Source organism: Gossypium hirsutum, chromosome A04 (genome assembly GCF_007990345.1).
Source record: "Gossypium hirsutum isolate 1008001.06 chromosome A04, Gossypium_hirsutum_v2.1, whole genome shotgun sequence".
Taxonomy (NCBI): domain Eukaryota; kingdom Viridiplantae; phylum Streptophyta; class Magnoliopsida; order Malvales; family Malvaceae; genus Gossypium; species Gossypium hirsutum.
Window position 1 is genome coordinate 48,328,995 of NC_053427.1, and position 26,971 is coordinate 48,355,965.

General features: G+C 35.5%; 2 non-coding genes across 2 annotated transcripts; one reads left to right on the forward strand and one right to left on the reverse strand.

Annotated features, from left to right (window-relative positions):
* Positions 1-11,035: 11,035 nt before the first annotated feature.
* LOC121228762 (small nucleolar RNA R71) lies at positions 11,036-11,142 on the forward strand. The gene has a single exon (XR_005926337.1). It is a non-coding gene; the product is annotated as a small nucleolar RNA R71 (small nucleolar RNA).
* A 7,569-nt stretch (positions 11,143-18,711) lies between these two features.
* LOC121228696 (small nucleolar RNA R71) lies at positions 18,712-18,818 on the reverse strand. The gene has a single exon (XR_005926271.1). It is a non-coding gene; the product is annotated as a small nucleolar RNA R71 (small nucleolar RNA).
* Between the last annotated feature and the right edge of the window lie 8,153 nt (positions 18,819-26,971).

Genomic DNA, 26,971 nt, shown 5'->3' on the forward strand with positions numbered 1-26,971 from the left:
ATTACAAATTCAGTAGACTCTATAGGCAAAGTCTTACTGGATACTTGTTCGCGTGATTCGTAACAAGTAATAAATATTTATAATAAAGATCAAACCTAGACTAACTGTTATCACGACGAAAAGGCAAGCGCACCTATCAAACAATAGTATAGTAATGGCAAGATTGGGATATTGTACCCAAGGGAACCAAAAGTACTAGTAATGGCTGTCTTTTTATTATCTAGCCTAAGAATAAAAGGGTTTGTTTATTAAACTAATTATCTAAACTAATTAACTAATTTAATTAAAGCAAAAAGAAAATTTGGAAAAAGACTTGAAGAAAAGCAATTGGTAAAGACGACACCCAAGGAGGAATCCACCTAGATTTCACTTGTTATCTGACTCTGAACCAGACGATTTATTCACTTGACTTGATCCGTGAGATTCTCTAACCTATGTTATTATCCCTTTCGAGACTAATAACGTCTAACCCTCAGTTGAATTAATGAAAATTTCTTTCTTAATTAAACTCTTAGGGAAGTAGTAAACCACTCTATGGACTCTCATATTAGGTTTCACCCTAATCTGGCAAAATCTCGTAACCCTATTTCTAGGCGTTCGATCAACTCCGCTTAATTATGCCAAATCTACTCTTAGGCAAGGTCTATTCCTCCTCTGCATAAGCACATCAAATCATGAATTAATACCCGAAATATTAACTCAAGCATTAATAACACATAATTAAGAACAAATCAAGTATTTATCATACAGTTCAGATAATAATAACAAGATCCATCATAGGTTTTATCCCTTTTAGGTATCTAAGGGGTTTAGTTCATTATAAAATAAGAGTACATCTCAAAAGTATAAAAATAACAAAATATGAAGAAAACTCTAAAACCCCTGAAGGAATTCTGAGAGAGATCTTCAGTCTTGGAGCAGCTCCGGCTTTTGGGATGGATTGTTTGGCTTTCTTCAAGTAATTCCTGGCATGTGGTTCTATATTCCAGAAAAGTTCTTGAAGAGGCCCCCTTATTAGGTCACACTTAGGGTGTTTATATAGGCTTTGGATTAGCTTTCTTCCTCCCTAAGTATCCTTTTCCATGTAAAATACAACTCTTTGAAAAAGGGACACGCCCGTGTGTCACGGCCATGTGACGTAATTGCCAGGCCATGTTCGATCCGTTAAATTGCAAACGGTTATTTGGGCTCAATGGCCAGGCCGTGTGAATCGTGAAAACCTTGGTCGACACCCCCGAAGGCCACGAGTGTGTGAGATGCCCGTGTGGCAAGGCTTAGGCCGTGTCATCTTCTTGATTTGGTCTGTTTTGACCCTTTTTTGGCTCGTTTTTCGCTCATTTTGACTCTTGGTGCTCTCTTGAGTACAAAACATGAAATAATCGGATTAAGAGCACCAAAATCCACAAATCTAGTAATAAACATCCATAAATATGCTAAGTATTTTTGGTATAAATATGTATAATTTGGCGTTTATCAATACTAAACTCACACATATATAAGAATGAGTTGACCCTGGATCTATCAGTGCAATAACTTTAGTATAATTGAGAGTAAAAGCACCGGTAATGACATCTGGAGATGACACTTCTTCTCGAGCGCAAATAGCATAGGCTCGTGCAGGTGCTCTAGCATCAGATCTCGTCACAGTGTCTTGTGTCACACCTCTACTACCACTCACATTTCCAACATTGCGAGATGATCTCCCTCTAACTGCAGTGTTAGTCAGTCTCGTCTTCTGAGCACTATCTTTTTCAGCTAACCCTGGGCAATCTTTAATAAAGTGATCTCTTGAACCACAATAGTAACAAATTCTATTATTATCTTTCACCTTTCAATCTCCAAAATGCCATTTTCCACACAGTTGACATTCAGGTTTAACATCCTTTATGTTACCCACACTCGATACTGACGTGGGTTGAGCTTTAGGGTTGATGTATGATTTCTCGCGATCTCTATTCTAATATCTCGTTGAAGCTGTCAATAGGTTAAAATAGTCTGTAGATTTCTTTGATAAGGAATGATAAGATTTATTCATCGACCTCTTCCTCAAATCTCTTACCTTTGAATTAGCCTTTCTCTTTTCTTTGTTGAGTTCCTCAGCTTTACAAGCCCTTTCAACTAACACAACAAATTCTTTGATTTCCAGCATCCCGACTAGAAGTTTTATGTCTTCATTCAATCTATCAACAAATTGTTTACACATGATCTCTTCCGTAGAAACATATTCCTAAGCATATTTGCTCAATCGCACAAATTCTCTTTCATATTCTATCACAATCACTCGACCCTGTTTCAACTCTAGAAACTCTTTATGTTTCTGATCGAGAAATTGTTGACTTATGTATTTCTTTCAAAATCCTATTTGAGAAAACTCCAGGTGAATCGTTCTCTAGGAACCACAGATGTTAACCTTTTCCACCAATGATATGCATTATCTCTAAGAAAAGATACAACACATTTGATACATTCTTCTGGAGTATAAGACAATTCCTCGAATACTCGAATTGTATTCTCTAGCCAAAGTTTAGCTTCTTCAGCATCATCCTCAACTATAGTTTGAAACTCTTCAGTCCCATGTTTACGTATCTTATCCACTGGAGGCTTACTAAATCTAATTTGATTAATCACTTGTGGCAAAACTGGAATTTGTTGAGGAATAGGTGGATGTGGAGGTTGTTGACCAGCCGGATTCGTTCGAACGAATTCTGTGAATCACTCACTCATCATTTGGAAGAAGGCTTGCTTAGCCTTTCCTTATTGGCTACTTGACATAGGCCTTGAATCGGCCGGCGCTACCCCTTGAGTGGGAGCGGGCGCATTACTTTCCACATCGTCAGCTATAACTCAATCGGGATCCATTTTCTATACGAAAAACAAATTTTAACTATCAAGAATCATCACACTATCACAGTTTATATATATGGCATGTACAGCTAGACTCTCACATGCTACATTAGTCTTAGAATTGACTAAACTGTAGCTCTGATACAAATAAATGTAACACTCCTAACCCATATCTAGTGCTAGAATAGGTTTACGAGACATTATCGAATAACACATCCCATTCACATACATTTATAGATTCATTATCAAAAGCCATTCACAAACATTCACATTGTCCCTTATAAGGTTCTACGAGACCTTAAAACATGCTTAAGAGTGGTTTAGGACTAAACCAATCACATATAAAAAGGTTACATTCATAGGTCACATGCCCGTATAAGTTGGTCGTGTGCCTCACATGGCTACTGGACACGCCCGTGTCCTAGACTGTGTGAAAACAAAGCATACATATTGACTTGCACCACATGGCTAGAGACACGCCCCTGTCCCTTGGTCGTGGAAAAACTTGTGGGGTTACTGACTTGGGTCACACGGCCAACCACACGCCCATGTGTCTAGGCCGTGTACCCTTCGAAAAGGCGCACACGTCTATGTGTCTAGCCTGTGTACCCTTCGAAAAGGCCACACATGCACACATGCCAAGGTTATGTGCCTCACACAGTCATCAGGCACCCCCGTGTGTCTAAGTCGTGCTCGAGACTGACTTGAATTGGCAGGGCTATCCCAGGAAACACACGACCGTGTAACATGACCATGTGTAGCACACGGCTGAGACACACACCCGTGTCTCTGCCCATGTGGAAAAAAATAGGCCATTTGTAAAGTCAATTTGCTACCCTATTCCCAAGTACAAAAAGAAACCAAAAGAACACCATTTCAATACACCTTTAAGTAATAAAAAACATACCAATTACTCATGTCATGCCATCTATCATCAACCAATTCAACTACTCATTTTCACATTCAAAACCTATCAAATTATTATACCAAAATTCATCACATCAACATCTATTCCATATCACAATACACAACATTAGCCCATACTCATAATGGACGAATCGGATCGATTACTCGATAACCTTCGATTTTCCTTGATCTAAATCCAAATTCTTTCTTTCTTGATCTATATGTATTCAAAATTAACCCATTTAATCACCAATTCATTCAATTTAATCCACAAACACGTATTTTGGCATTTTTTGCATTTTAACCCCTAAAGTTACACATTTATTCAATTTAGCCCCTATTTCACAAAAACACAATTTACACAAAATTTAATTTCACCCAAGCCTAGCTAAATTTCCTAGGGACCCCTAGCAACCCAAAACTTTCATTTATTTCACAGTTTTACCCGTCAATTTACACTGTTCTCAAATTAATCCCTAATTGACATTTTGGTCAAAAATCACTTTACAAAACATGTATATCAAGCACCAAGCTTTCATTTTTCATCATCAAACATCATAAAGCTAAAGCATTCGTAAATGGAAACTTTGAAAATCATTAACACTTTAAAAAATTGAAGCATGGGCTAACTAGAACTCAAAGCAACGATCACAAAAACGTAAAAATCATCTGAAACCGAGCAAAATACATAACTTAATCAATGATTTAAAGAGTCAAACCATAAAATACTTCAATGGATGTTTCTATTCTCAATATTTGGTTGAAGCTAGCAAATATGACAACCATTTTACATTTTTGTTTTATTTTATTACACATAATACATAATTTACTTTATTAACCTTTAACTAAAACATTAAAAATCACATAATTCAAGGCCATTTATGTCAAATTCCACTATCAATGGTCTATTTTTAATATAAGGACCTCCCATTTAATAAGCCATGATAAATAGACACCTTTATCATATAGAATGCAACTTTTACATTTTACGCGATTTAGTCCTTTTTTCTCAAATTGAGCTATTAAACGATAAAATGAGCTCACAAAATTTTCACACATATAAATTTACATACTGTAAACACCAAAAATAATATTAAAATAATTTTATGACCTCAGATTTGTGGTCCCGAAACCACTATTCCGATTAGGGTCTAAATTGGACTGTTACACCAACTATTTTCATGGACTTAATAAATTGGGTATTTTAGCCTTATGTTGAAAATTTTTTCATTTTATTTATTGATGACATCTTGATCTACTCTAAGTCAGAATCAAAACATGATGAACATTTGAGTGTTGTTCTAAGATCCTCCGTGAGAATAAGCTTTATGCTAAGCTGAGTAAGTGTGAATTCTGGCTTAGAAAGGTGATGTTTCTTGGTCATGTGGTATCTGTTGAAGGAGTTTATGTTGATCCTAAGAAGATTGAGACCATTTTGGATTAAAAGCAACCTAAGAATGTTTCTAAGATCCAAAGTTTTCTTTGGTTAGTCTGTTATTATAGGAGGTTTGTGGAGGGAATTTCATTGATTACGGCCCGTATGAATAAGTTGTTTAGGAAGGGTGCTCCTTTTAAGTAGATTGAGGAGAAGCAAGCCAATTTTTAGAAGCTTAAGTCCGTGTTGACTCGAGCACCCATTTTGATTCAGCTCGAGTCTGGGAAAGATTATGTGGTTTATAGTGATACATCTGATACTGGCCTTGGTTGTGTGTTGATGTGAGACTGTAAGGTTGTGGGCTATGCATCGAAGCAACTGAATTTACATAAGTGTAATTACCCAACTCATTATCTTGAGCTAACAACTATGGTTTTTACATTGAAAATTTGGAGGCACTATTTGTATCGTGAAAAGTGTATCATTACATGGTATATTGCACTAAGTAGAACGTCTGTAACACCCCAAACCCAGCCCAAACGTTACGGCTGAATCCGGTGTGTCACATTGAAGCGCTACTGTATAGGTCATGTCTCATCTAAAATCTTTCTTAGTGATTTAAGGGTATTTTCGTTATAGATTAAAGTGAATGGAAGCTGTGCACCAGGTAGGATGCCGAAAAAAGCGGAGGTGAGTCTATTAGATTGCTTAAGTACCAAGCTCTCCACAGATCCACTCCTAGACATGCACACAACCATTGCTACACTTTAATTGAATGATTGTTCAGGAAAAACCATTTCATTTTAAGCCTTTGAAAACACTTATTAATTTTTGAAAACGTTTTCATTTCGGAAGCTTTGTCTTGTTTCACGATATTTTGAAATCAGGTAATCTCTTTTGAAAACGCACCCTAGAGCTATTCAATTTCAAACATTTAAATCCATATCATGCCTAAGCTAATCATCATACTAAAGTAATTAAAAATAATTAAAGCGGCCTTATTACAACTTAAAACCCAAAGCAATTAAAGTAAATGAAACTAATCCAGTCATAAGAAGAAAATTGAGCTTGCAAAACATGTGGCCACTCCGAATCCCTCTCAGCTCCAAGTCCACTATGGTTGGGGGTTACCTGCACGGATAAAATTAAGGGGTGAGTTTGGAAAAATTAGTGTGTAAAATAACCCAACCATAGTCCAGATTAGTTCAAACCATAGAAACAGATTAACTTGGGCCTTAGCCCTATACAGAATTCAGAATGAAGCCCATAGGCCCATAACAGAAACATAATAGATATATCTTGTATGTAGAAAACCTAACCCATATCCATCCATATACACCCCCGTGCCAACCTTACACCATGTGGGGAGACTACTCGACCCACCCATCCGCTACACATCACAAAATTTGCAGCATGGCTGCCAGAACAGATATTGTGATAGAGTCACCAGATACAGATATTGTGGCAGAGCCACCAGAAACAGATATTTGTGGCAGAGCCACCAGAATGCTTCTACCATCAATATAACCCATATCCCACGCAACTGATATACATGTCATGGCATACAACAAACAGAATCTGAATATCATGCATTTCAGTCAAAATTAACCCTAGGGGTATAATGGTAATTTTGCACCTAGAGGTATAATAGTAATTTTTATACTCAGGGGTATTTTAGTAAATTTAACTATTTTAGGGTTTACACTCATATTACAACCATTAACACATTAACAGAAACACTTACCTAGCGTTTTTACCGAATTCGGCCCGTTGGCCCATTAACCCAAATTTGGCCCATAGCCCAAATATACCGAAGTGCACGTACTTGCGCAATCTGCAATCATACCGCTTGTGACTACCAAAATTAACAACCAAACATCTCACGAGCGTTCGCACGCTCGCAAGTTCACAAAATGCCGACTTTTTGGCATTTTGGCTTTTCGACTTTTCGACTTTTGCCGATCTAGTCTATGAGTGGGTGTTGTTTACACACCTAATTTGTGACAACTGTTATCGAAATATCCACAATATCCTACAATCGTCACTAGACATATCAGATCCAAAATACAATGGCAACCATCATAAACTTACTTACCATAATCGGCCATCAATACCTATGGCCCTTGAGATCCTACCTTTGCCAAAACTAAAGACTAGATCTAGATCTAGTTGTTCCACTTGTCCAAGCCTTCGATCAGCAGCCTCTGGATCACACTAACACCAAAAAAAATCAATTGTTACAACCCTTAGAGCCTTAAGCTCCAATCGACAACCTCCCTATGCCTTTAGAGATTTCAGCTTTTCTAAAACCCGAAATAAAGAATAGATTTGAGTACCTACCTTAGGTTCTTTCAACCAAAATGATTCCACTTCAGATTTTACTCAGACCTGATGCAGATCCAGCCCTTAAACACTAGTAGAAATCGAATCTTAGAGATCTAAAGATTCGGCTATATGTCCCTAAAAACTATGGTATTTTCGGCTTTTGGAACTGTGAAGAGGAAGATGATTTGGTATGGTGGTTTTGCAGTGGTATTGCCGACAGGGGTTGAGGTTTAGAGGTTGTGAAAATTGGCCAAAAGAGATGAAGAAAATAGAAGGATTTTGGCTAGAAGAAATTGGCACAAGAAACAACTTTCGAGATTTCGGCTTTTATGGCAATCGGTTATAGAGGTTTAGAAAAGAATGGGAATGAAAGAGGAGATGAGTAGAATGGTAGGAATGTTTTGGCCAGAGAAGAAAAGAAAGAGAAAAAGAAAATAGAAGAAAAGAGGAGAAGAGAAGGAATAATTCGGCACTTAAGAGATCTAATGTTGAATTTTTTGGCTTTTTGCGACACTGAAAAGAGAATAGAATGAAAGTGAAGGCTCTAGGTGGCTAACCCTAATTCAGCAAAACAAAAAGAAAATAAATCTTCCCTAATGGCAATTCAGACCCACGGCCCAACCTAAAGCCCTAGCCGAATTTCCACTTAAGCTCCATTACATGCCCGGCACATGCACACAAAAATAAAAGTAACAACATGCTTACTTTGTGACTTGAACTCTGGCTCCCCCTAATCATCCACACGTCACTCCCCAAACACCTAGGTGGCGTCATATCCCACTTTACCACAGATCTTTTTATGTCCTATTTTACCACTGCGATTTTAAAAGCCCATATCGCCAGAACCCTCTCTCTCTAAAATTAAAATTCAGGAATTGCCTCGAATTAAATTTACTCTTAGGCCTTTTAAAGGCCCATTAACATACTCAAACCCAAATTATTAATAAGGCCTACTGCACTGCTTCCCTTAAGAGGAAAAATTTAAGAATTTTGCTAAAGCTATGGGCCGAGCCCTGGACCATTTTCCCACACCATAAACCCTTCGTAATTTATTTAATTACTACACTAAACATACGAAATGATAATAATAAAAATAAAAAATAATAATGATAGCATCCAAATTATGCGGGCCGTCTTCTACCAAAACCCAAACTCAAGGCCCAATACTTTTAGGCCCAAAAATCGGGGCGTTACAACGTCAATCATCAATTTGAGAGAGATGTTCGCTAAGCTATGTTTGTATGAGGATGGTTGCTTGCTCGCAGATTTGCAAGTAAAGCCTACTTTGGTTGATGCAATTAAGATGAAGCAACCTTTTGATGTGTCTCTTTTGCCTCAGATTAAGTAGATTGAGGAGGGTAAGACTACAGATTTTGGGTTCAATTATGATGGCGTCCTATGTTTTTTAGGGAGATATTGTGTGCCAGACGACAAGGATTTAAGACAGTTTATTCTTTAGGAAACCAATAATAGCCCTTACGTTATGCATTCAGAAGGGAATAAGATGTACCGTGATATGAAAGAATTTTATTGGTGGTCGAGTCTGAAGTTGGTAATCGATTATGTAGCAAAATGTCTGACATGTCAACAAGTAAAGGTTGACCACCAATTCCCTTCTGGCTTGTTACAGTCTATGAAGATTTCATAGTGGAAATAAGAGCAAGTAACTATGGATTCTGTTTGTGGGTTGCCTTTGACTCTAACTAAGAAAGATTAAGTTTGGGTAATTATCGATAGACTAACAAAATCAACTCACTTTCTATTGATCCATACATAGTATTCTCTATAGAAGTTAACGAGCTTATACATTTCTGAGATAGTAAGACTACATGGGGTATCTGTATCAATTATTTTAGATCGGGATCCTCGTTTTACATCTCGATTTTGAAAGAATTTACATGAGAAACTTGTACTCAACTCAACTTTACTATGGCTTTTCATCCTTAATTTGATGGACAGTCTGAGTGGATAATTCAAAATCTTGAGAATATGCTAAGGAGTTGTGTTATCGACGTCTGAGGTAGTTGGGAGGAGCATTTGTCATTAGCAGAGTTTGTATATAATAACAGCTTTCAATCGAGTATTCAAATGGCACCCTACAAGGCACTATATAGTTAAAGGTCTCAGACAAATTTGTGTTGGATCGAGTTATGTGAGAACAAAATGTTGGGCCCACGCTTAGTTCAGAAACTGAGGGTATTTTTAAGCTAATTTAGGAAAGATTGAGAGCGACATTGGATTGATAGAAACCATATGCAGATTTGAAGAGAAAGGATATAGAGTTCAGTGTTGACGATCAAGTATTTCTGAAAGTATCTCTATGGAAGAAGGTTTTGAGATTTGGTTCGAAGGGCAAGCTAAGCCCAAGGTTTATTAGGCCTTATATGCATTACATTCCTTTGTTAAGCTACCGTCTCAAATTCTTCTAGTCTTCATTATTTAGACAGGATATCCTTCATGAGTTTGATGTAGTTCAACATTTATTCAACTGCATCAACCAATGGGATGTTGATATGAAGTTGCTTGAGTAGGTCTAGGAACTTCTTGAATTAGACTTCCTGCTTCTACTTTTGAAGTCTTTGAGGGTAGGGTGATAGAAGATTCTTTCTGGAACTGGTTGATTCATCATCTGTGGCAACTATCTATCTAACAAAGTTGTTAGTTTATCAGAATTGGTTCAGAAATTACCTTATCAGGTTTTACAGATTCAAGTTCTGTTGAATCTAGAATTTTAGCACTCGGTTGAACTTCCTCTAAGTCTTGAGCATTAGCTAGCTCCTCTTCAACTTCGACAGTGTTAGGCTCTAATGTCTTTCTGGTCTTCAATGTCAATGCTTTACAATGCTCCTTCCCCAGATTTCTTGGATTCTCTATATCACTTGAGAAAACACCTTGTGGACGGTTTCTGAGTTAAGTGGTAAGCTAGCCCATTTGGTTTTCTAGGTTTTTCAATGTGGCTGTTTAACTTTGGATTAAGGCATCATTTTTGGCTATGTATGCCTTCAACAAGTTTTCTAAGCCATTGGAAGATTTAGCTTGATGTTGCTTTTAAACTTGTTGGGTAAAAATAGGTAGTTGGGTTGGTCTAGTTTTGGCATAAGCGTTACTGGTTCCAGCCCCTTGGTTACTCCAAGAGAAATTAGGGTGGTTTCACCAAGACGGGTTATGAAAATTGGATTGCAGTTCTTGCCTTCCTCGATTCTAGTTTTGATTACCCATGTAATATATAGATTCTGGGTTTGATGGACATTCTTCGAACAAATATCATTCCCCACAATAGACATAGGCTATATTTTCAAAGTGATTAGGTGGCTGAGCTGCAAAACTATTAAACCATTAGTGGTAAAATTTTTAAACATTGAGAAAATTGAAAATACCTAAGATGCAACTCAAGTGAAAGTGTCCACTTCATGTACTTCAACGACTCATTTTCCTGACGTTGCTCAATTGGTTGACCATTGATAATTGTTGCTGGCTATTCTCTCAATGATTTCATAAGCCTCATTATAAGACTTAGCATCCACAATAATCCTTGTGTGAGCATTGAGACCATTATAGAACGTCTCGAGTTGGATACAATGAAGGATTCCATGATGTGGCCATTTTCATAATAATTATTTGTACCTTTCCCATGCCTCATCCAAGGACTTATCATGCAATTGTTGGAAAGTAGTGATCTCGTTCCTCAACTTAGCATTCTTGCTAGGTAGGAAATACTTCATGAGGAATCTTTCTACTAACTCTTGCCATGTGGAAATGAAATTTAGTGGCAATGAGTTTAACCAGGCTCAAACTCTATCCTTTAGTGAATATGGTAACAAATTTAATCATAGTGCATCTTCGGGTACTCCGTTTAACTTGAAAGAATCGCTAAACTCTATAAACAGTTTTAAGTGAAGATGAGGATCTTCGATAGGCATTCCACTGAACTGGCCCACTATCTGAAGCATCTCGAACATGACTGGCTTCTGCTTGAACTGTTATTTTGGGTCTCCTAATACCCAGTTTAAGATCATGAAACACTAGCACGTCATACTATCTTAGAGCTTTATCCCTATCATCATCAATAAGGATAGGATTTTGAGCAGGTTTTGCTCTATTTCCTTGAGTAGGATTTTCGTAGTTCATCTCTTCGCTCCTTCTCTAACTTGCTTGTCTTCTTCGCTATCAAAAAGTTCTTTCAATCTTAGGGTCTACGGGGAGTAAATTGATAATTTGATCAATACTCATAAACACATGAAACAAACACAGAAAAATTAATTAAGTTAAAATTGAATAGAAAAACAAACCAAAATAAACAATTTACAAATTCACAAATAATGATTTTTTAAAATAGTCCCCGACAATAGCGCCAAAAACTTTGAATGATGGAAATGTGGAAGTGTAGACAATCGCAACAAGTAATAAAGTGACAAGTAAATTTTGAGTTATCAAACACACAGGGACTGTGAAAAGAATTATTTATGAAGGCAATTCAAAAAAACTTTGGTGAAGAAAAATATTTTCATTTGAGGAGGTGATCGAAAACTAAGATTTTTAACTAAGTAAAATAAATAAAGAGAAAATAAAAGTTCCAATGCACAATTTCGAAAGATGATTTTAATCAAGATGACATAATTGTGTTAGATTAATTATATTTCTTAACTTAAAATTACTAAACTCATGTTCATGTTGTTACGAAAAAGTTCACAACAACTTGGTAATTTACTAACTTATGAACATACTAACCTACCACAATCCATTTATCTCTTGACTATATCTCTGTGCCAATTCAATCGATTAAACGCATTTTAAGAAGCAAATGCGTTAATGCACATACATACTTATGAAATTAAAAATAATCTCTTGTAAATATCTCTACACCAATTCAAACAATTAATATAATCTCATAAGCACATAAAAGATTACGTGAGGTAACAATGTATTCCAACCTTGAAACAGCTTAATAACAATAATCTTGCAAGTTATGCAAGGCTAATGTACAGTTAGATACCGTTGCTAATTCAACCCTCGGCTACCTTAGATGATTAAACATGAACTGATTAAGTATTGTGTCAATTAATTACAATTTCAATCCGTTTAAGTAATTAATTCATTAGTTATTTTACAATTGTAATGCAAGAATAACTTAGTCCTATTTTTACTTAATCAAACATCTTACCAAGGCATATAACAACACAAACACAATTTTAATAAATTAAGTGGACAAAATGCAATCAACCTAACACGAATTAAATTTAAGTCATATTAATTATATTAAACATATCAACATCACAATTATTCATAGACATGTTCATAATCAACATTAAAATTAAAAGGATAAGGAACAAGAATCAAATTTGGTGTTTCTTCGAGGCTTGACTAGTTTTCTCTGCTCCTCCTTCTCCGCTTATGCTGGTTAAATCGAGACTTCCAAAAACACTTGAATTTTACTTCAAAAAATGGTTGAAGAAATTTTTTTTTCAAAGAAGTGAAGTCGTCAAGGGAATGGGAAGGAAAATAAAGAACAAAGGAAGGGGATTTGAAGAAAGAAAGTGAGAGAGAAGTGAAAGGATGAGAGCTTTTGTGATGTGTTTGAATTAAGCAGCCAAGGGGGGTATTTATAGGTTGAATAGACTACTAAAAATTACAAAACTTAGCAGCCATAGAGTCCTTGCATTGCCAGCCACACATGTGGCATGTTTCAAGGTTTCAAACATGCTATTTTTAGGAATGGGCAAATCTAGAAAGGCATAAATAATAGAGGGTTTGAATGAAAATTGAAGGAGTCTTCAAGGGCTATTTTGCAAGCCAAATAATCAACCAAACAAGCTGATTGGGTTAGCATGTGGGATGGTTTTGGGCTACCCAGTGCTCGGTTGGATCGGTTTTCTCAGTTCAACTGAACTAGGCCTCTTTTCATAATTAATTAACAACAATTTATTTAACCCAAAGTGAAATAGATTAAAATTAAAATTAATTATATTATGAATTAATATTCATAATTTGGACCTTCTCACGCTGAAAAATTAATTTGCCTTGATGCCTTAAAATCGCTTCCCGGTTTTGCGCTTCTAATAGTGTCTACAGAGCCAATTTTCGCCCTTTATGCGAATCTATTGAAAATGATCAAAATTAATCAAAATTTATTATAAAACTAATTCAAATTTAGCATGTTAATAATTTAAGTGCAATTTAATTATTTTATAATTATTATATATTTTTTGACAAGATATTTATCGAAACTACATAAATTTCAGTTAAAAAGGGCATGAAAAGTATGTATATTTTCCACACCCCCAAACTTAATTCGTTGCTCATCTTGAGTAATGCACGAATCAAAAAGAATTTCTCAGAAACACCTTTCAAAAATTCCCTCAAAACAACATTCTTCCCAAAAATATGAAATTAGTATACTTATGCTCAAGAACAAGAATTTTGATATTTATGCTACTTAAGTATACATATCAGTCAAATTAATCTCAATTATCATTATGAAAGAAAAATAGACTAAATGTTTACTCAATAAAGACATATTAAATCCCTACCAATTTGATTTTATTCCCTTATTTAAGATTAAGCTTCAATCATCAAGTTTATTTGACGCCTTTATATGTTAAACATAGCAATTTCTCTCTACTAATGTTGGTAGCATAGAAACTTGAATCAATAGGTCTTTTAAATAGGTTGTAACGTGGTTAGGCTAAGGGTAGGTAAAAGATAGATAAATTTAGGCTAAAAACCCTAGAGTTAGCTTCAATCGGGCCTTCAAAATATTTACCTTCTTATTTTGTTCTCACATGCTCTTTTATACATCTATTTTCTTTTAAGAACGTATGCTCTTTTCTCTTTTTTTTTTCTTTTTTTTCATGAGAATTTTACTGTATGTACTACAATTTTTTGAGCATTTGATACTTCTTTTCAACTCCCCCAAGTTTATTTTCAAAGAATATTCTGAGTAGTACTGAGTCTAGTGTTTGGGACAATTTAAAGATAATTAAGAGAAAAGTGATGGCTAAATATTAAGGGTTCAAATAAAATTAGGCCATATAGTCTCAAAGTTGGGTTTCAAGGGATAAAATTTCATCAAGGTTGGCTTGGCTCAAATGGTCCAAACAAAACTTGCCTAAATCATTTCCAACATTCCATGCTTCCTAAGATTTACTCTCAAGAAGCTACTACGTCAATTCTAGAGACTTAAACTTTCATGCATGCCTAACTTTCTTAAGGAACTAAAATTTTATGGCATGATTTACATACTTTATTAATAGTATATTTATGGCATAATTTAGATAACATAACAATTATTTGAAATAATAGAAGTTTATTCATACTGAAGTTTAGCAAACTTAACAAAATTTCGTATGTTGGAACAAAATATAACCTAATCATAACTAAAAGAAAATTTTATTCTGAGAGGAAATAATTTCAACTTTTCGGTCCCCCTACTTAAGATAAGCAATGCCCTCATTGTTAAAAGTGAAGAGATACTATACACCAAGTAGGACTCTAGAAAAGAAGACGTGAGTCAATTTGATTACTTAAATACAAAGCTCTCTCTATATCCAATCCTATACATGTATATATATATTGCCACACTTTGTATTTTGCAACGTGTTAGTTTTTATTTATGACTTTCACCTCTTGTTTTATTATGCAATAAATAAAAAATCCTAATAGAACCTAATCCTAAAACATAAAATAACCTAAGAACAAAAATAAAATAAAGTTAAGATCCACCTTTTTTTATTTATTTGTAGATCCCTCTAAATTCGACTCATCTTTTGCTCCATCGTCTTTGTTTTTGCATGAATCGCTTTGTTCCCTCTTCGACATTAGATTTCATGGCTCAAATATAAAATATGAAAACTTAGGCATAAAAATAAATGGGTTATTGAATATTTTCATAAGAATGCTTCTCATTGAGTCGTCCTGTATTTTTGAATATCTCCAGTAAGCTTGTTGCTACCACTGCATATAGGGATTTCAACTGACTGCATCGGTTCGATCTCTATGAGATCTTCTTATTCTTCTTCTCAGGGATCCTCCCTTTCTTCAACTCATTGCTATATAATAGAATCTCTGGCTATTCGGTAGAGGTCCCAATCTGTGATTGTGCCCTGGCTATAACCTGTCTTATTTACTTTTGCAAGAATTTTAGCTTTCAAGCACAAAATTGTTATCGTAAAGGGAAAGTAAGTTGGGCTAGAAAGTCTAGCAGCACAATTCCACATTTCCCTCAAAATGATTTTTCCCACAGCAATGGTCTTTGTCGTTAAAATCGAGTACAACAAGACCATTTGCTTTAATGAAATCATATTCCAATATGAAATAGGCATAAGGCTAAATCAAATGAAATAGAACCATACATTTGCTAGTGGTGTCAAATATTCTCTGCGATAAGTGTGTATTCCTTGTTTTGACACAGTCCACTTAGAACCCGGAATTGTCAGTTCCTCTAGAATTTCTTGAAATTTTTTAGCCTCAATATTTCTCATCCAGGAAGAATATTCGTCGCCTTCAAAATCAGGTAATTCAAAGAATTCATTAACAGCATTTGAGGTGATTGGTATCTTGATTCCTAGGACAGAGACTTCTGTCAATTTGCTTGAGGTCAAATTCACATAAAATTCACGAACTAACTACTCATCTGCACTAGGTCTTTTCTCACAAAATAACTCCCAATTGAGATCTTTAGCAATTTTTCAAATGTTGAAAACACGAAAATATACACACTTTTTCATGCCCTTTTTAGCTTAAATTCATGCAATTTCGATAAAATTCTTGTCGAAAAATATATAATTATTATAAAATAGTTAAATTTTACTTAAATTATTAACATGTTGAATTATACTTAATATTATAATAAATTTTGATGAATTTTGGTCATTTTCGACAGATTCGCACAAAGGGCAAAAAACGGCTCGGCAGACAGTACTAGAAGCACAAAACCGAGAAGCAATTTTGAAGCATCAAGGCGAATTTATTTTCAGCCAAATACAGTCCAAATTATGTTTATTAATTCATAATATAATTCATTTTAATTTTAATCCAATTTAATTTGAGTGAAATAAATTATTTTTAATTAATTATGAAAAGGGGCCCAGTTTAGCTAAATCGAGAAAACCGATCTAACCGAGCACTGGGTAGTCCAAAACTATCCCACATGCTGACCCAATCAGGTTGTTTGGCTGATTATTTGGCTTGTAAAGTGACCCTCAAAGACTCCTTCATTTTGCATTCAAACCCCTCCACTATTTATGCCTTCAAGATTTGCCCCTACCTAAAAATAGCATGTTTGAAATCTTCAAACATGCCACATGTGTGGCCGGCCATGGGGGGGTTTACGGCTATGGGGGGATTTTGACTATTTGTAGCAGCCTTCTCAACCTATAAATACCCCCTTGTCTGCTCACTTCAAACACATCTTAAAACCATTCATTCTTCACTTCTCTCTCACTTTTCTCTCTTCAGTGTTCTGCATTTTCTTCCCCATCCCTTTGTTGATTTCACCTCTTGAAAAAGAGTCCTTCAACCACCATTTGGATCAGCATTCAAGTGTTCATGGAAGATTCGGTTCAACAAGAACAAATGGAGGAAGAAGATTAGAGCAAACTAGTCAAGCCTCAGAGAAACATCAGATTTGATTCTTGTTCCTTACCCTTTTAATTTTATTGTTGTTGTTCTGAACATGTCCATGAATATTTTTGATGTTGATATGTTTAATTTAATTAATATGGCTTAAATTTAATTTGTATTAGGTTGATTTCATTTTGTCTACTTGAGTTATTAAAATTGTATTTGTGTTGTTATAGGCCTCGATAAGATGTTTGATTAAGTAAAACCATGACTAAGTTATTCTTGCATTACAATTGTAAGGTAACTAATGAATTAATTATTTAAACGGATTGAAATTGTAATTAATTGGCACGATATTTAATCAGTGCATGTTTAATCAGCTAAGGTAGCTAGGGGTTAAATTAGCAATGGTATCTAACGATACATTAGCCTTCCATAATTTGCAAGATTATTATGATTAAACTGTTTCAAGGTAGAAATACATTGTTACCTCACGTAATCTTTTTTGCGCTTATGAGATTGAATTAATTGTTTGAATTGGCATAGATATATGTACAAGAGATTATTTTAATTTCATAAGTATGTATGCGCATTAACACATTTGCTTAGTAAAATTTGTTTAATCAGTTGAATTGACATAGAGATATAGTCAAGAGATAAATGGATTTTGGTAGGTAAGTATGTTCATAAGATATCAAATTACTGAGTTGCCGTGAATTTATTCGTAACAACATAAACATGAGTTTAATAATTCTAAGTTGAGAAATGTAATTAATCTAACACAGTTATGTCATCTTGATTACAATCATCTTTTGAAATCGTGCATTAGAACTTTTAATTTATTTATATTTATTTTACTTAGTTAAAATCCTAATTTTTAATCACCTCCTCAAATCAAAATATTTTTCTTCACCAAAGTGTTTTTAAAATTGCATTCATAAATAATTATTTTCATAGATAACTTGACATTTACTTGCAACTTTATTACTTGTTGCGATTGTGTACACTTGCACAATTCTTTTGTTCCATGTTTTTGGCGGAGTTACCGGAGACTGTTTCAAAAAGTCATTATTTGTGAATTTGTTAATTTTGCATTTAGTTTACTTTTCTATTCAATTTTAACTTAATTAATTTTTTATGTGTTTGTTTCTGGTGTTTATGAGTATTGGTCGAATCATCGATTTACTTCCTAAAGACCTTGAGATTGAAAGAAATTTTTTTCAGTGAAAAAGACAAGCAAGTCAGAGAAGGACTGAAGAGATGAACTTCGAAAATCTGAATCAAGGAAATGAAGCAAACCTTGCTCAAAATCCTATCCTTATTACTGATGATAGGTATAGAGCTCTAAGACAGTATGCTGTGCTAGTATTTCATGATCTTAATCTAGGTATTAAGAGACCAAAAATTAAGGCATAATAGTTCGAGCTGAAACCAGTCATGTTCTAGATGCTTTAGACAGTAGGCCAATTTAGTGCAATGCCTATGAAAGATCCTCACCTGCACTTAAGACTATTCATGGAGGTAAGCGATTTTCTTAAGTTAGCCAGATACCCAAAGATGCACTACAATTGAAGATGTTCCCATATTCACTAGAGGACAAAGCTCGAGCTTAGTTGAACTCATTGCCACCAAATTCAATTTTCACGTGGCAAGAGTTAGCAGAAAGATTCCTCATGAAGTATTTATAGCCTGGCAAGAATGCTAAGTTAACGAACGAGATCATTGCTTTCCAACAAATGGATGATGAGTCCTTGTATGAGGTATGGGAAAGGTACAAAGAATTATTACGGAAGTGCCTCCATCACTGAATCCCACATTGCGTCCAACTTGAGACATTTTATAATGATCTCAATGCTCACACAAGGATGGCAGTGATCTCTTCTACTAATGATGATCTCCTTTCTAAGTTTTATAATGAGGCTTATGAAATCATTGAGAGGATTGCCATCAACAATTATCAATAGTCAATCAATCGAGCAGCGTCAAGAAGAAAATTTGTTGGAATACATGAAATAAACGCTCTCACTTCACTCGTATCTCAGGTACCCTCGATTTCTTCAATGCTTAAAATTTTTACAACTAATGGGTTAAATAGTTTTGCAGCACAACCACTAAATCAATTTGAAAATGTGGCCTGTGTCTATTGTGGGGAAGGACATCAATTTGAAAAATGTCCATCAAACCCAGAATCCGTGTATTACATGGGTAACCAGAACCAAAACCGAGGAAGGCAAGGACTCCAATCCAATTCCTATAACCTATCGTGGTGAACCCACCTTAATTTCTCCTAGAGTAACCAAGAGGTTGGACCGAGTAACACATATGCCCAACTTAGATTGACCTAGCCACCTATTTTTATCCAACAAGTTCAGAAGCAACCACAAGTTGAACCATCCAATGGCTTAGAAAATTTGTTGAAGGCATACATAGCCAAGAATGATGCCTTAATCCAAAGCTAAGCAACTACAATGAAAAACCTAGAAAACCAAATGGGCCAACTTGCAACTGAACTCAGAAACCGACCATAAGGTACTTTGCATAGTGATACAGAGAATCTGAGGAATCCAGGGAAAGAGCATTGTAAAGTATTAACAGTGAGGAGCAGAAAGACATTGGAGCCCAACATTGTTGACGTTGAAGAGGAGCCAGCTGATGCTTAAGACTTAGAGGAAGTTAAACCGAGTGTTGAAATTTCAGTTTCACAGGAACCTAAATCTACAAAATCCGATAAGGTAACTTCTGAACTAGCTAATTTTGATAAACTAACAACTTCGTTAGATGCAAAATTGCCACAAAAGATAAATCAACCAGTTCTAAGAAACAAGCCTCCACCACCCTACCCTCAAAGACTTCAAAAGCAGAAGCAGGAAGTTCAATTCAAAAAGTTCCTAGACGTACTCAAGCAACTTCATATCAACATTCCATTGGTTGAAGCACTGAAACAAATGCCAAACTACGTCAAGTTCATGAAGGATATCCTGTTAAAAAAATGAAGACTTGGAGAATTTGAGACGGTAGCATTGATAAAGGACTGCAATGCATATCTTCAAGATAAACTACCCCTAAAGTTGAAGGATCCTAGATGTTTTACCATACCTTGCAACATTGGAGCAACATATTGTAGAAATGCACTATCTGATTTGGGTGCGGGTATCAACTTGATGCCCATGCTAATATTTAGGAAGTTGGGGATAGGTGAAGTTAGAGCTACTACGGTTACACTTCAATTAGTAGATCGATCCTTAGCACATCTAGAAGGAAAATCGAGGACGTATTGCTATGTGTAGACAAACTTATTTTTCCTGCTGACTCTGTCATTCTAGGTTTGAAGCAGACAAAGAAGTGTCAATCATCCTAGGAAGGCCTGTCCTAGCAACTGAAATCACCCTTATTGATGTGCAAAAGGGCGAGCTCACTATACATGTTCAGGACGATCAAGTAATATTTAATGTTTTTAAGTCAATGCAGTTTCTTGACACAATTGATGAATGTTCTACAGTATCTGATTTAGAGGGATTAATCATGGAAAGAGAACTTAACTATGTTGAGGACCCATTGGAACAAATTTTGGCATTAGACCCTCCAAGTAATGAAGAGGAGGATGAATACTTAGCTTTGCTAGAAGCTAATCAAAGGGAATGTAATATGGAATCTCATTTTCAATCTTTGGAGTTAGAGAATATGGATTATGCCCAATCAAAAGAGTCAATCGAAGAGCCACCTAAATTATAACTCAAGGTACATCTTTCGCATTTAAAATATGTTTATTTAGTTAACGCTTCTACCTTGCCTGTGATTGTTTCAGTTGAATTAACCATTGAGCAAGAAGAGAAACTCATCCTAGTATTAAAACAATTCAAGAAAGCTATCAGATGGACCATAGCCAATATTCATGGAATTAGTGTGTCTGTATGCATGTACAAGATCATCCTGGAAAATGGCGAGAAAGGGACTACTGATGGACAACGAAGACTGAACCTATAACACCCCTAACCCGTATCCGTCGCTAGAATAGGGTTAAGGAGCATTACCAGACTTATTTCATAAACAATCATACAATTTTGTAACACCTTTTACCCATATCCAAAGCCATAATAGGGTTCGAGGCATTACCAGACTTTAACACAAGCACATATACAAAACCGGGCCATAAAAATTTTGTTCAAATCAATTTCATTCATACATTTTCAAACTATCCCTACGAGGCCCTAAACATACATCGAAGGTCATTCTAGACTAAGCAGAGAACTTTAAAACACTTTAGGATAACTTAGAAAATTTTCATACTTTGGAGAGTCACACGCCCGTATGGCTTGGTACACGCCTATGTCCTCAGCCGGTGTAACTCTCTGACTATGACGTCATCAACCAAATAAGGTCACACGGTCAAGTCACACTCCTGTGAGCTTAGGCCGTGTGGCGAATTAAATTTCAAAAATTAAGTGCAGACTTCATATGGCCTGGGTACACGTCCATGTCCTAAGGTCGTGCCCTTCACACGGCAGAGACACACGGCCGTGTCTCTGCCCGTGTGTTTACTACTGGGCAATCTATTTTGCATAATTGGGGTGCAAGGAGCACAAGGCCGGATCACAAGCCCATGGGGCAGACTATGTGTCACACATGGCTAAGACACATTCCTGTGTGTCTAACCGTGTGGACAATTTCTAGGCTATTTTCCAAGCCATTTGTCACCCTTAAACACTCACATACTTACAATCACCTCGTGGCATCCAACATGGCACATTTGATTACCCAAGCATTCACATTCATGGTTAAATTATGACTTGGTAGTGTCAACATATCATCTATTCAAACTATCATATTTTCATATGGCTTTCCACACCAATTTCATATTTATCTATCATCTTTACTAACCTACATTCAAGTTACCCACTTGCATCACCTTTATTGACAAACACATTAATCATATCTCATACACCAAACATACATGCAATCTATCACACTCATTATCCATAAGTAACCATAACCACATTAAAGCATAAGCACATTTGCATGCATGCACCAATAATTAGGGTTACAACCCAAATAATCAATATGAGCCACTTCTCATGGCCATGTACAAAATAATCATAATACTTTCATGAGCCAACTCATTTGGCTAATCAATATGACACAAAAAAAAGACCAAGTCCTTATACATGCCATACTCAAAATGACAAGACAAGCTATACCCAAATATTCAGTGGATAATGTGAATAAGTCTCAGACTTCTTCCGATTCCCAAGCTAACTTGGCGGTGCTATAAGAACAGGAAAGGAAAGGGGTAAGCTTTAAAGCTTAGTAAGTTCACATGTAGATAAAATAAAACTTAAATAAGCATTGATCATACATTTACGATAATGAACATAATCTTGCATTTTATCAAATTCTCTTAAACTCATTCTTCATATATGTATAAATATATATATTCTTACCATAAGTTCATCATATCTCATGTCATTCTTATGAGTTTGATGTACATACCTATGTCACTTGCACATAATAACTTACTTTCTTATCTTTGACATATTTATCAAGATTACTCATTGAACTTCCTTGAGAACTACCTGTTGAACACTCAGAATACTATTGGATACAATGGAATCTCACACCTAAGAGCCTCATATGTAGCCAGCGCTACCTCATATCACATATCACATGTTGCTCGCTTTCGAGCTACTCATGGATCTACTCAGATAGGCTGTCAGGTATCCGTAACACATGCCGGACTACCCAGCCACCAGAAGAATATGCAGGACCAATACCTGGACACCAAATCATGTGTCATATACATCGTGAACTTAGACAGTAACTCAATGAATTCAGATGCCACGTATATCATGAACTCAAACCACAAATCAATGAGTTCAAATCACATAGTTTCTAGTGACATGTCACTTGTATCGTAAACTATTCCTAAGGTTCAAACGGGATTCTTCGATACCACATTTTCATTAAGCTTGCTCGTAATGTCGATTTCAATATCCATAGCACCAATCACATGCTCATGGAATAATTAAGCATACTCATAATAGTAGTAAAGCATTAAAATTCATTTGATATCAAAGCAATAGAAATATTACATAACATCTCATATGATCGTGCCATACATGCAATATTAAAGCATTTAAAATATGGTACATGTTGCATTATTTGCAAATGAACTTACCTCCGTACAAAATGATAGAAACAAGCTAATCCTCGTAAACCTTGTTTTTCCCCCGATCAAGACCCGAATCAAATTTTTCTTGATCTATAATGTCAAATTCAACTTGTTCAATACCCACATTGTTCATATAGACCCATAACACATACTTTGGTAAAATTACCTTTTTACCTCTAACTTTTCACTTATTTACATTTTAGTCTCTAGGCCCGTAAAATGAAATGCATGCAATTTCTTGGTTACCCAAGCCTAGCTGATTGATATTCTAACTTATATCAACCCATATTTTCCTTTATTTCACATTTCTACTACTCATTTTTACACTTTTTACAAACAAGTCCTTTTTAGGTGTTTCCACTAAAATCACCTAGCAAAAGATGTTTATCACACATCAAACATTCATATTCCTCCATTAAACATCAAAATACAACCATGTCACATATGGTTCAAATTTCATACATGAACCCTAGCTCAAAATAATGGTAGAAATGGATAGATCGGTTGATGACAACTTCAAAAATGTAAAGAACATTAAAAACGGGACTTGAGAGCACTTACAATCAAGCTTGAAAATGTTGAAAACCCTAGCTATAGAGACTCCCCAAATTTTGGCACCCTTAGAAAAGATGGACATCATTTTTGCTTGATTTTTCTTTTTTATTCTTTTATTTACCAAATGACCAAAATGCCCTTAAGGCCTTTCTTTCAAATGTTTCCTATTCATTCCTATTTTTCTCCAAAATTTTATAACTTGGTCAAATTTCTATTTAAGCACCTCTAATTAATAATCTAATGCAATTTCATGCTTGAAGCTTCTAGAACACAAGTTTTACAACTTGTTCAATTTAGTCCCTAATTCTAGAAACCACTGTTTTGACTAGACCCTAATTCGAGATGTTACAATTTCACATACAATTTTTTTTCCAAATAAAAAACATTCAGATTCAATCATATTGTCCCTAATATGAGCCTACAGGCCCAAAATCATGCATTAGAAATGGTTCGAGACTAAACCAATAAATTAGGAAATTTTTGAAAAACACAATTTTTTTTTCAAAATACAAGGGACACACGCCCATGTGGTCTTGCCGTGTGTCTCACACGGCCAAAGACATGTCCGTGTCATAGGCTATATGGACATTTGAAATGAGATCACATGGTTGTGTCCTAGCCCATGTTCGACCCCGTGTAACTCTCTAACTTGGGTTACACAGCCAACCACACGCTCGTGTGACTAACTCGTGTACCTTTTGAAATGGTCTCACACGCCCGTGTGTCAGACTGTGTGCTAGGCCGTGCCAAAATTGAAGGGTATACTGACTTATGCCACACAGCCAAGTCACACACTCGTGTATTGGGCTGTGTGGAGCATACTGACTTGGTTTCTAATTAAACATCAGGGGGCATATGGTCATGTCACCTGACCGTATGTCACACACGGCAAAGACACACGCTTGTGTCTGCCTATGTGGACAAAAATAGGCTATTTACCAAGCCATCATTCTCACCCAAATTTTCATCAACTTAAACATACCAAATTGCATATAACCTCTTCTTCAAATGGCATTTAAACTCTTCTAAACCAAGTTCAATTCATGCTATTCCAATACCAAAAACTATGATACTCATAGCATCACAAATTTTCCAATCCAAAACATACCAATATCATTTTCAAGAATTCACTTAGTTGGTCACTTTCAAATATGCATTATTTTGCCTTAAACCACAAGTATACCAATCTCGAATTTCAACCATTTGATACTCAAAATACCAATCCACAAACAAGCATTCGCATGACAATTACCAACCACTTATCAAAAGACCATTTGCACATATATATATATACATACATAACTAGATGTACCAAAATAGGCTAATTCACATGGTTATACACATAACTAAAACATACCCTTTACAAGTCAAATCAATTGACTAAACACATTACCAACATATAGGCCATATTAACAGCAACACCTATACATGCCATATAACCAAATACAAAAGCTCAAAAGTACCAAAATGATAGCTGGATAGTGTGATGAGATCTCTGACAACCTCCAAATCTAAGCAAGCTTTGAAAATCAGTATAAATTAGTATCAGTGGTGGAATACCTTGATATCCATAGTTTCATGAGAAAGAGTTACTTGGGAGTTCTTTCAAGTTGAATTGAGAAAGAAAAACATTAGCCAAAGGTTTATTGCTCAAAAGAGAAAATAATTTCTTGAATTGAAGTAGGGTCATATGTCGGTAATAAAATATGAAAGAGAGTTTGTACGACTCAGTAAATATGCTTGTGAATGAGTTTCTTCTAAAGCTATAATGTGTAAAAGGTTCGAGGATGGATTGAATGAAGAAATCAGATTGTTAGTTGGGATTCTTAAAGTGAAAGAGTTTGTTGTTCTATTTGACCGAGCTTGTAAAGCTGAAGAGCTTTACAAAGAGAAAAGAAAAGCCGATTCTAATGCTAAAGATTTTAGAAAGAGGGTTGCGGACAAATCATATCAGTCAGCATCAAAGAAATCTAGAGAATATCATCCTCGTTCTACTACTTCTGTAGGGATTTCAATTAGAGACAGAGATGCGAGACATTTTACCTCAAAACCTTAGACTACATCATTTGCCAGTTTGGGTAGTGTTAGAAATGCTGGGCTCGAATGTAAACACCATAAAAAGTGATATTACGGTGAATGTAGATTAGTGAGTAGAGCTTGTATTATATGTGGATCTCTTGATCATTATCTCTGGGATTGTCCAAAAAAGTTTACAGCTAAAAGAGATCCATCAACGAAAGTAAGTAATACGGCTACTAGAGGGAGACCACCCCGAAACACTGGATATACAAGTGGTAACCGAGGTACTACGAGAGATTCTGCTATGCGATCTAAGGCATGAGTACCTGCTCGAGCTTCTGTTATGCATGTACGGGAGGAGGCATCATCGCCAGACATTATTATCGGTACTTTTTCTCTTTTTGATACTGATACAGTTGCGTTGATAGATCCTGGATCAACCCATTCATATATCTGTATGAATTTAGTATATAAAAAGAGTTTATATGTTGAGTCTATAAAGTTTGTAATTAAAGTATCAAACCCTTTAAGCAAGTCTGTTTTAGTTGATAAAATTTGTAAGAATTGTCCTTAGATGATTTGGGGTTATTGTTTTCGGGCTACCTTGATACTTTTACCATTTGTTGAGTTTGATGTGATTCTGGGTATGGATTGGCTGACTATGCATGATGCAGTTGTGAATTGTAGAAAAAGACTATCGAATTAAAATGTCAAAATGGTGAAATTTTTCGGATTGAGTTTGATAATTTGAATGAATTACCTATTGTGATATCATCTATGTTAGCTTAGAAATATATTAAAAAGGGCTATAATGCATATATTGCATACGTACTGGATACTAAGGTGTTTGAATCAAAGATTGAATCTATACCTATTGTTTGTGAATTCTGGATGTATTTCCAGAAGAATTATTGGGTTTGCCACCCATCAGAGAGGTTGAATTTGGTATTGAATTAGTACCGAGAACAACACCGATGTCGATAGCTTCGTACAGAATGGCTCCCACAGAATTAAAAGAATTGAAATCTCAGTTGCAAGAATTGACATATAGAGGTTTTGCACAACCGAATTATTCTCCCTAGGGTGCACCGTTATTGTTTGTAAAAAAGAAAGATGGCATGATGAGAATGTGTATCGATTATAGATAGCTGAATAAAGTGACTATAAAGAACAAATACCCTCTATCGCAGATTGATGATTTATTTGATCAGTTGAAAGTGGAT